At 45.0% G+C, this 10,377-nt stretch overlaps 1 protein-coding gene across 3 annotated transcripts in view; it reads left to right on the top strand.

Annotated features, from left to right (window-relative positions):
• LOC124049132 (inactive carboxypeptidase-like protein X2) overlaps positions 1–10,377 on the top strand; it is a 32,196-nt gene that overhangs the window by 1,328 nt on the left and 20,491 nt on the right. The gene's annotated exons all lie outside the window — the stretch shown is intronic.

Below are 10,377 nucleotides of genomic sequence, written 5' to 3'. Positions count from 1 at the left end.
GGCTCAAATTAAGATCCTACATCAGTACAGACACATTGCTGTGTTCAAGTTGCAAGTTTTAATGTCACGTGCACATGTACAGTGAAATGCCTTTCTTGCAGACTCTAAACCCAACAATGCAGTAATCAATGTCAAATAAGTATTAAAAATCACATAAATGAGAAAAAAATACACAATAAATAAAAATAAGAACAAAGAAAACAAGAAAGTAAGAAGCTATATACAGGGTCAATTCCAGTACCATATTTACAATGTGCATGGATACTGGAGGAATAGAGGTAGATATGAATAGGGGTAAGGTGACTAGGCATCAAGATATATGATGGACAGAGTAGCAGACGTTTATATGATGCTTGTACGTGTGTCATGTTTTGTCATTGATTATCATGTCTTGTCCCTGTGCTTCCCCTTCTATTTGTTTCCCTCTGCTGGTCTTATTAGGTTCTTTCCCTCTTTCTATCCCTCTCTCTCCCCCTCCCTCTCTCCCTCTCTCGCTCTCTCTCTCTCTATCGTTCCGTTCCTGCTCCCAGCTGTTCCTCATTCTCCTAACTACCTCATTTACTCTTTCACACCTGTCCCCTATTTTGCCCTCTGATTAGGGTCCCTATTTCTCCCTCTGTTTTCCGCTTCTGTCCTTGTCGGATCCTTGTTTGATGTTTGCTGTTCTGTGTCCTTGTTCCGCCCTGTCGTGTTTCTGCCTTCTTCAGATGCTGCGTGTGAGCAGGTATCTTTATCAGCTACGGCCTGCGCCTTCCCGAAGCGACCTGCAGTCTGTGGTCGCGTATCCAGTTGTTCCCCTCTACTGCCTAGAGGATTTCAGTTTTCCTGTTTGACTTTACCTGAGATTATATCCAGGATTATCGTTTTTGTTATAGACTGGAATAAAGACTCTGTTTCAGTTAAGTCGCTTTTAGGTCCTCATTCACCAGCATAACAACGTGAGTGTGTGGGTGTAGATTCAGAATAAATATGTCTGCATGTTATGTGTGTGTTGGAGTGTCAGTATGCATGAGTGTGTAGAGTCCTGTGAGTGTGCATAGAGACAGTGCCACATATAAAATACAAGGGTCAACTCAGATAGTTTGATTAGCCATTTTGTTAGCTGTTATAACTTATGGATAGAAGCTGTTCATGAACCTGTTGATGTGGCTAGAGCATTTAACGATTTTCCGGGCATTCCCGTCACACAGCCTGATATAGAGGTCCTGGATGGCAGGAAGCTCAGCCCCAGTGATGTACTGGGCTGTCCGTACCACCCTCTGTAGCACCATGCGATTGAGGGCAGTGCTATTGCATAACAAGCAGTGATGCAGCCAGTCAAGATGCTCACAATAGTGAGTGCAGCTGTATATAACGTTTTGAGGATTTGAGGGCCCATGCCAAACCTTTTTAACCTCCTGAGGGTGAAGAGACCATTTTAAGTCCTTAGTGATTAGGACACTGAGGAACTTGACACTCTCAACCCCCTCAACTGCAGCCCCGTCATTTTGGATGGGGGGCGTACTCGCCCCCCGTTTCCTATATTTCACGATCAGCTCCTTGGTCTTACTGACGTTGAGGGAGAAGATGTTGACCTGGCACCACACTGCCAGGTCACTGACCTCCTCCCTGTAGTAATGGCGCCAGAGAGTATGACTGGCGCTTTACGGGCTCAAAACCAGCTGTGCAATTATTATTTTTGCATTGTTTTTAGCTTATTTTGTACATAATGTTGCTGCTACTGATTACCAACAATGACGAAACAGCCTACAGGGAAGAGGTGAGGGCCCTGGGAGTATGTTGCCAGGAAAATAACCTCTCAATCAACAAAACAATGGAGCTGATTGTGGACTTCAGGAAACAGCAGAGGGAGCAACCCCCTATCCACATCGACGGGACCGCAGTGGAGAAGGTGGAAAGCTTAAAGTTCCTCGGCGTACACATCACTGACAAACTGAAATGATCCACCCATACAGACAGTGTGTGGTGAAGAAGGCGCAACCTCAGGACCCAGAAGATATTTGGTTTGGCACCTAAAACCCTCACAAAGTTTTACAGATGCACAATTGAGAGCATCCTGTCGAGGCTATATCACCGCCTGGTACAGCAACTGCACTGCCTGCATCCACAGGGCTTTCCAGAGGGCAGTGCAGTCTGCCCAAAGCATCACTGGGGGCAAACTACCTGCTCTCCAGGACACCTACAGCACCCAATGTCACAGGAAGGCCAAAAAGATCATCAAGGACAACAACTATCCGAGCCACTACCTGTTCACCGCTATCATCCAGAAGGCGAGGTCAGTACAGGCGCATCAAAGCTGGGACCGAGAAACTTAAAAACAGTTTCTATCTCAAGGCCATCTGACTGTTAAACAGCCATCACTAGAACCTTAGAGGCTGCTGCCCTAGATAGACTTGAAATGACTGGCCACTTTATTAATGGAACACTAGTCACTTTAATAATGTTTACATATTTTGCATTACTCATCTCATTTTTATTTATTCCACCTTTATTTAACCAGATAGGCAAGTTTACAATTGCGACCTGGCCAAGATAAAGCAAAGCAGTTCGGTTCGACACATACAACGACACAGAGTTACACTTGGAGTAAAACAAACATACAGTCAATAATGCAGTATAAACAAGTCTATATATGATGTGAGAAAATGAGGTGAGATAAGGCAAAAAAAGGCCATGGTGGCAAAGTATATACAATACAGCAAGTAAAACACTGGAATGGTAGATTTGCAGTGGAAGAATGTGCAAAGTAGAAATACAAATAATGGGGTGCAAAGAAGCAAAATAAATACATAAAATAAATACAGTAGGGAAAGAGGTAGTTGTTTGGGCTAAATTATAGGTGAGCTATGTACAGTTGCAGTACTCTGTGAGCTGCTCTGACAGTTGGTGCTTAAAGCTAGTGAGGGAGATAAGTGTTTCCAGTTTCAGAGATTTTTGTAGTTCGTTCCAGTCATTGGCAGCAGAGAACTGGAAGGAGAGGCGGCCAAAGAAAGAATTGGTTTTGGGGGTGACCAGAGAGATATACCTGCTGGAGCACGTGCTACAGGTGGGTGATGCTATGGTGACCAGCGAGCTGAGATAAGGGGGAACTCTACCTAGCAGGGTCTTGTAGATGACATGGAGCCAGTGGGTTTGGCGACGAGTATGAAGCAAGGGCCAGCCAACAAGAGCGTACAGGTCGCAATGGTGGGTAGTATATGGGGCTTTGGTGACAAAACGGATTGCACTGTGATAGACTGCATCCAATTTGTTGAGTAGGGTATTGGAGGCTATTTTGTAAATGACATCGCCGAAGTCGAGGATTGGTAGGATGGTCAGTTTTACAAGGGTATGTTTGGCAGCATGAGTGAAGGATGCTTTGTTGCGAAATAGGAAGCCAATTCTAGATTTAACTTTGGATTGGAGATGTTTGATGTGGGTCTGGATGGAGAGTTTACCGTCTAACCAGACACCTAGGTATTTGTAGTTGTCCACGTATTCTAAGTCAGAGCCGTCCAGAGTAGTGATGTTGGACAGGCGGGCAGGTGCAGGCAGCGATCGGTGGAAGAGCATGCATTTAGTTTTACTTGTATTTAAGAGCAATTGGAGGCCAAGGAAGGAGAGTTGTATGGCATTGAAGCTTGCCTGGAGGGTTGTTAACACAGTGTCCAAAGAAGGGCCATAAGTATACAGAATGGTGTCGTCTGCATAGAGGTGGATCAGAGACTCACCAGCAGCAAGAGCGACATCATTGATGTATACAGAGAAGAGAGTCAGTCCAAGAATTGAACCCTGTGGCACCCCCATAGAGACTGCCAGAGGTCCGGACAGCAGACCCTCCGATTAGACACACTGAACTCTATCAGAGAAGTAGTTGTTGAACCAGGCAAGGCAATCATTTGAGAAACCAAGGCTGTCGAGTCTGTCGATGAGGGTGTGGTGATTGACAGAGTCAAAAGCCTTGGCCAGATCAATGAATACGGCTGCACAGTAATGTTTCTTATTGATGATGTACAGTTGAAGTCGGAAGTTTACATACACTTAGGTTAGAGGCATTAAAACTTGTTTTTCAACCAATCAACACATTTCTTGTTAACAAACTATAGTTTTGGCAAGTCGGTTAGGGCATCTACTTTGTGCATGACACAAGTAATTTTTCCAACAATATTTTACAGGCAGATAATTTCACTTATAATTCACTGCATCACAATTCCAGTGGGTCAGACATTTACATACACTAAGTTGACTGTGCCTTTAAACAGCTTGGAAAATTACAGAAAATGATGTCATGGCTTTAGAAGCTTCTGATAGGCTAATTGACATAATTTGAGTCAATTGGAGGTGTACCTGTGGATGTATTTCAATGCCTACCTATAAACTCAGTGCCTCTTTGCTTGACTTCATGGGAAAATCAAAAGAAATCAGCCCAAAACATTGTAGACTTCCACAAGTCTCATTTATCCTTGGGAGTAATTTCCAAATGCCTTAAGGTACCACGTTCATCTGTACAATCAATAGTACGCAAATATAAACACCGTGGGACCACACAGTCATACCACTCAGGAAGGAGACGTGTTCTGTCTCCTAGAGATGAACGTACTTTGGTGAAAAGAGTGAAAATCAATCCCAGAACAACAGCAAAGGACCTTGTGAAGATGCTGGAGGAAACAGGTACAAAAGTATCTATTTCCACAGTAAAATGAGTCCCATATCGACATCACCTGAAAGGCTGCTCAGCAAGGAAGAAGCCACTGCTCCAGAACCGCCATAAAAAGCCAGACTAAGGTTTGCAACTGCACATGGGGACAAAGATAATACTTTTTGGAGAAATGTCCTCTGGTCGGAAGAAACAAAAATAGAACTGTTTGGCCATAATGACCATCATTATGTTTGGAGGACAAGGGGGGGGGGGGCTTGCAAGCCGAAGAACACCATCCCAACCGTGAAGCATGGGGGTGCCAGCATCATGTTGTGGGGGTGCTTTGCTGCAGGAGGGGCTGGTGCACTTCACAAAATAGATGGCATCATGAGGGAAGGAAAATTATGTGGATATATTGAAGCAGCATCTCAAGACATCAGTCAGGAAGTTAAAGCTTGGTCGCAATTGGGTCTTCCAAATGGACAATGACCTCAAGCATACTTCCAAAGTTGTGGCAAAATGCCTTAAGGACAACAAAGTCAAGGTATTAGAGTGGCCATCACAAAGCCTGACCTCAATCCTATAGAAAATTTGTGGTCAGAACTGAAAAAGCGCGTGCTAGCAAGGAGGCCTACAAACCTGACTGTTACACCCGCTCTTATTGTGGGAAGCTTGTGGAAGGCTTCCCGAAACGTTTGACCCAGGTTAAACAATTTAAAGGCAATGCTACCAAATACTAATTGAGTGTATGTAAACTTCTGACTCACTGGGAATGTGATGAAATAAATTAAAGCTGAAATAAATAATTCTCTCTACTATTATTCTGACATTTCACATTCTTAAAATAAAGTGGTGATCCTAACTGACCTAAGACAGGGAATGTTTACTAGGATTCAATGTCAGGAATTATGAAAAACTGAGAATGTATTTGGCTAAGGTGTATGTAAACTTTCGACTTCAACTGTATTCTATTCTATTCTACTGTATTTTAGTCTATGCCGCTCTGACATAACTCGTCCAAATATTGATATATTCTTAATTCCATTCCTTTACTTTAGATTTGTGTGCATTGTGTGTATTTTTATGAAATTGTTAGATATTGCTTGTTAGATATTACTGCACTGTTGGAGCTAGAAACCCAAGCATTTCGCTACACCCGCAATAACATTTGATAAACATGTGTATGTGACCAATAACATTGGATTTGATTTGATTTGCTACCGTCTCGCATGACTGAAAATACCTTCTGGACATAAGAATAGCGATTACACACCTCGAACTGCACAAAGATTTTTTCTTTAACGAGTCTGACGCAAGGAATATACTGCTTTCTTGAGACCAGGCCCGAATGCCCATCCTTTGCGTGAAGAAAAGACGGAGAAAAAGGGGGCGGAGGTCAGGGTGCCTTGTGAGAATTTGTAGGCGAGTGAGTAAACCTCCACTTGTCTCACCATGATCTGGTTCACCTTACCTTGTGATTGTCTCCACCCCATCCAGGTGTCGCTCATTATCCCTGGTGTATTTATCCCTGTGTTTACTGTCTCTCTGTGCCAGTTCGTCTTGTTTGTCAAGTCAACCAGCGTTTTTGTGTCTCAGCTCCTGCTTTTTTCTCTCTCTTTTGTCACCCTCCTGGTTTTGACCCTTGCCTGTCCTGACTCTGAGCCCGTCCTGCCTGACCACTCTGCCTGCCCTGACCTCGAGCCTGCCTATCATCTTGTACCGTTTGGACTCTGACCTGGTTTATGAACTCTCACATGTACCCAACCTGCCTTTTGCCTACCCCCTTTGCTATAATAAATATTGGAGCTCAAACAGCTGCCTCCTGTGTCTGCATTTGGGTCTCACCTTGTGCCCTTATACCACTACCATCCTTACTATTGGCTAACGTGCAATCATTGGAAAATATACTGGATGATCTACAATAAAACATAAAAAACTGTAATATCTTATGTTTCACAGAGTCGTGGCTAAAAGACGACATGTATAAATAGAGCTGGCTGGGTTTTCCGTGCATCGGCAGAACAGAGCAGCTTCGTCTGGTAAGATAAGGGGTAGGGGAGTGTGTCTATTTGTTAATAACAGCTGGTGTGCGATGTCTAATATTTAAAAAGTATTGAGGTATTGCTCGCCTGAGGTAGAGTACCTCATAATAAGCTGTAGACCACACTATCTACCAAGAGAGTTCTCATCTATATTATTCTTAGCCATCATTTTACCACCACAACCCGATGCTGGCACTAAGACTGCACTCAACAAGCTGTATAAGGCCATAAGCAAACAAGAAAATGCTCATCCAGAAGTGGCGCTCCTAGTGGCTGGGGACTTTAATGCAGGCAAACTTAAATCAGTTTTACCTCATTTCTACCAGCATGTCACATGTGCAACCAGAGGGAAAAAAGACCACCTTTACTCCACACACAGAGATGCATACAAAGTTCTCCCTTGTATAGTAATTACAAGCTAAAGCAGGAAGCACCAGTGACTTGCTCAATACTGATGTGGTCAGATGACACGGATTCTACGCTACAGGACTGTTTTACTAGCACAGACTGGAAAATGTTCCAGGATTCATCCAATGGCATTGTGGAGTATATCACCTTTGTCACCGGCTTCATCAATAAGTGCATCAACTACGTCGTCCCCACAGTGACCGTATGTACATATCCCAACCAGGTCCATGGGGCGACGTACAATTGGCCTAACCTCGTCCAGGTTAGGGAGGGTTTTGCCAGTAGGGATATCCTTGTCTCATCACGCACTAGCGACTCCTGTGGCGGGCCGGGCGCAGTGCACGCTAACCAGGTCGCCAGGTGCATGGTGTTTCCTCCGACACATTGGTGCGGCTGGCTTCCGGGTTGGATGGTCGCTGTGTTAAGAAGCAGTGCGGCTTGGTTGGGTTGTGTTTCGGGGGAGGCATGGCTTTCGACCTTCGTCTCTTCCGAGCCCGTACAGGAGTTGTAGCGATGAGACAAGATAGTAACTACTAACAATTGGACACCACGAAATTGGGGAGAAAAGGGGGTAAAAAGTTGTAAAAATATATTAAATCTAGCTGCGCCCTCAGACAAACCATCAAACAGGCAAAGCGTCAATACAAGACTAAGATTGAATCCTACTACACCAGCTCTGACTCTCGTTGGATGTGGCAGGGATTGAAAACTATCATGGACTGCAAAGAAAAGCCCAGCCGTGAGCTGCCCAGTGACGTGAGCCTACCAGAAGCGAAATGCCTTTTATGCTCACTTTGAGGCAAGCAACACTGAAGCACGCATGAGAGCACCAGCTGTTCTGGATGACTGTGATCACGCTCTCGGTAGCGATGTTGTCAAGAGATTTAAACAGGTCAACATTCACAACGCCGCGGGCCAGACGGATTACCAGGACGTGTACTCAAAGCATGCACAGACCAACTGGCAAGTGTCTTCACTGACATTTTCAACTTCTCCCTGACTGAGTCGTAATACCTACATGTTTCAAGCAGACCACCATTGTCCCTGTGCCCAAGAAAGCTAAGGTAACCTTTCTAAATGATTACCACCCCGTAGCACTCACATCGGTAGCCAAGAAGTGCTTTGAAAGGCTGGTCATGGCTCACATGAACGCCATCATCCCGGAAACCTTAGACCCACTCCAATTCACATACCGCGCCAACAAAATCCACAGATGACACAATCTCAATCGCACTCCACACTTCCCTTTCCCACCTGCACAAAAGGAACACCTATGTGAGAATGCTATTCATTGACTACAGCTCAGCGTTCAACACCATAGTGCCCACGAAGCTCATCACTAAGCTAAGGACCCTGGGACTAAACACCTCCCTCTGCAACTGGATCCTAGACTTCCTGACAGGCCACCCCCAGGTGGCAATGATAGGCAACAACACATCTGCCACGCTGATCCTCAAAACTGGTGCCCCTCAGGGATGCGAGCTTAGTCTCCTCCTGTACTCCCTGTTCACCCACGACTGAGTGGCCAAACATCATCATTAAGTTTGCTGATGACACAACAGTGGTAGGCCTGATCAGAGACCTAGCAGTGTGGTGCCAGGACAACAACCTCTTCCTCAGTACGAGCAAGACAAAGGAGCTGATCATGGACTACAGAAAAAGGTTGGCCGAACATGCCCCCATTAACATTGACTTGGCTGTATTGGAGTGGGTAGAGTGTTTCAAGTTCCTTGGTGTCGACATCACCAACAAACTATCATGGACCAAATACACCAAGACAATCGTGATTATGGCATGACAGCACATTTCACGCCTCAGGAGACTGAAAAGATTTTGCATGGATCTCTAGATCCTCAAAAAGTTCTACAGCTGCACCATCGAGAACATCCTGAACGATTGCATCACTGCCTGGTATGGCAGCTGCTCGGCATCTGACCGTAAGGCGCTACAGAGGGTAGTGCACATGGCCAAGTACATCCCTGGGACCAAGCTTCCTGCCATACAGGACCTATATACTAGGCGGTGTCAGAGGAAGGCCCCAATAATTGTCAAAGACTCCAGTCACCCAAATCATGGAATTTTCTCTCTGCTACCACACGGTAAGCGGTACCAGAGCGCCAAGTCTAGGACCAAAAGGCTCCTTAACAGCTTCTACCCCTAAGCCATAAGACTGCTGAACAATTTTTCAAATAGCCAACCGGACTATTTACATTGATCCCGCTGCTGCTACTCACTGTTTATTATCTATGCATAGTCACTTTACCACTATCTACATGTACAAATTATCTTGACAAATCTGTACCCCCGCACATTGACTCAGTGCTGGTACCCCCTGTATATAGCCTCGTTATAGTAATTTTATTGTGTTACTTTTTTATTTTATTATTTTATTTATTTAGTAAATATTTTATTAATTCTATTTATTGATCTGCATTGTTGGTTAAGGGCTTGTAACTAAGCACCTGTTGTATTCGGCGCATGTGGCAATTTGATTTGATTTGTAGTTGGTTTCATCATTGCTGGTGATCAGGCCTACCACCGCCGTGTCATCACCAAACTTTATGATGGTGTCGTGCATGGCCACACAGTCGTGGATTAACAGGGAGAACAGGGGGGACTAAGCACAGACCCCTGTGGGGCCCCCGTGTTGGGGGTGAGCGTGGCGGAGATGATGTTGCCTAACCTCACTTCCTGGGGGCGGCCTATCAGGAAGTCCAGGATCCAGTTTGCAGAGGGAGGTGTTCAGTCCCAGGGTCCTAGGTTTGGTGACAAGTTTAGAGGGAACATTGGTGAGCTGTAGTCAATGAACAGCATTCTCACATAGTATTCCTCTTATCTAGGTGGATAAGGGCCGTGTGGAGTGCAATTGAGATTGTGTCATCTATAGATTTGTAGGTGCGGTGTGCAAATTGGAGTGGATCTAGAGTGTCTGGGATGATGGAGTTGATATGTGCCATAACCAGCCTTTCAAAGCACTTCATGATTACAGATGTGAGTACTACAAGGCTGTAGTCATTGTGGCATGAACCCTTAGAGTTCTTGGGAACAGAATTGATGATGATCAGTTTAAGACGTGTGGGGATGACAGACTACAGAATATGCCTGCCAGCTGTTCTGCACATACTCTAAGAACTGCCCTCGAATACCATCCGGCCCCAAGACCTTGCAAGTGTTGACCTGATTAAAAACCTCTCTGAGAGCGAGATCACCCAGTCCTCTGGGTCGGTTGCAGCCCTCAAGCACAGTATGGTGTTGTTATTGTCGAAGCGTGCATAAAATGCATTGTTTTTGTCTGGTAGAGAAGCATTG

This window comes from Oncorhynchus gorbuscha, linkage group LG11 (assembly GCF_021184085.1).
Source record: "Oncorhynchus gorbuscha isolate QuinsamMale2020 ecotype Even-year linkage group LG11, OgorEven_v1.0, whole genome shotgun sequence".
In the NCBI taxonomy this organism is placed as follows: domain Eukaryota; kingdom Metazoa; phylum Chordata; class Actinopteri; order Salmoniformes; family Salmonidae; genus Oncorhynchus; species Oncorhynchus gorbuscha.
Note: the sequence above shows the minus strand (reverse complement) of the source record. Positions and strands in the feature narration are given on the sequence as shown.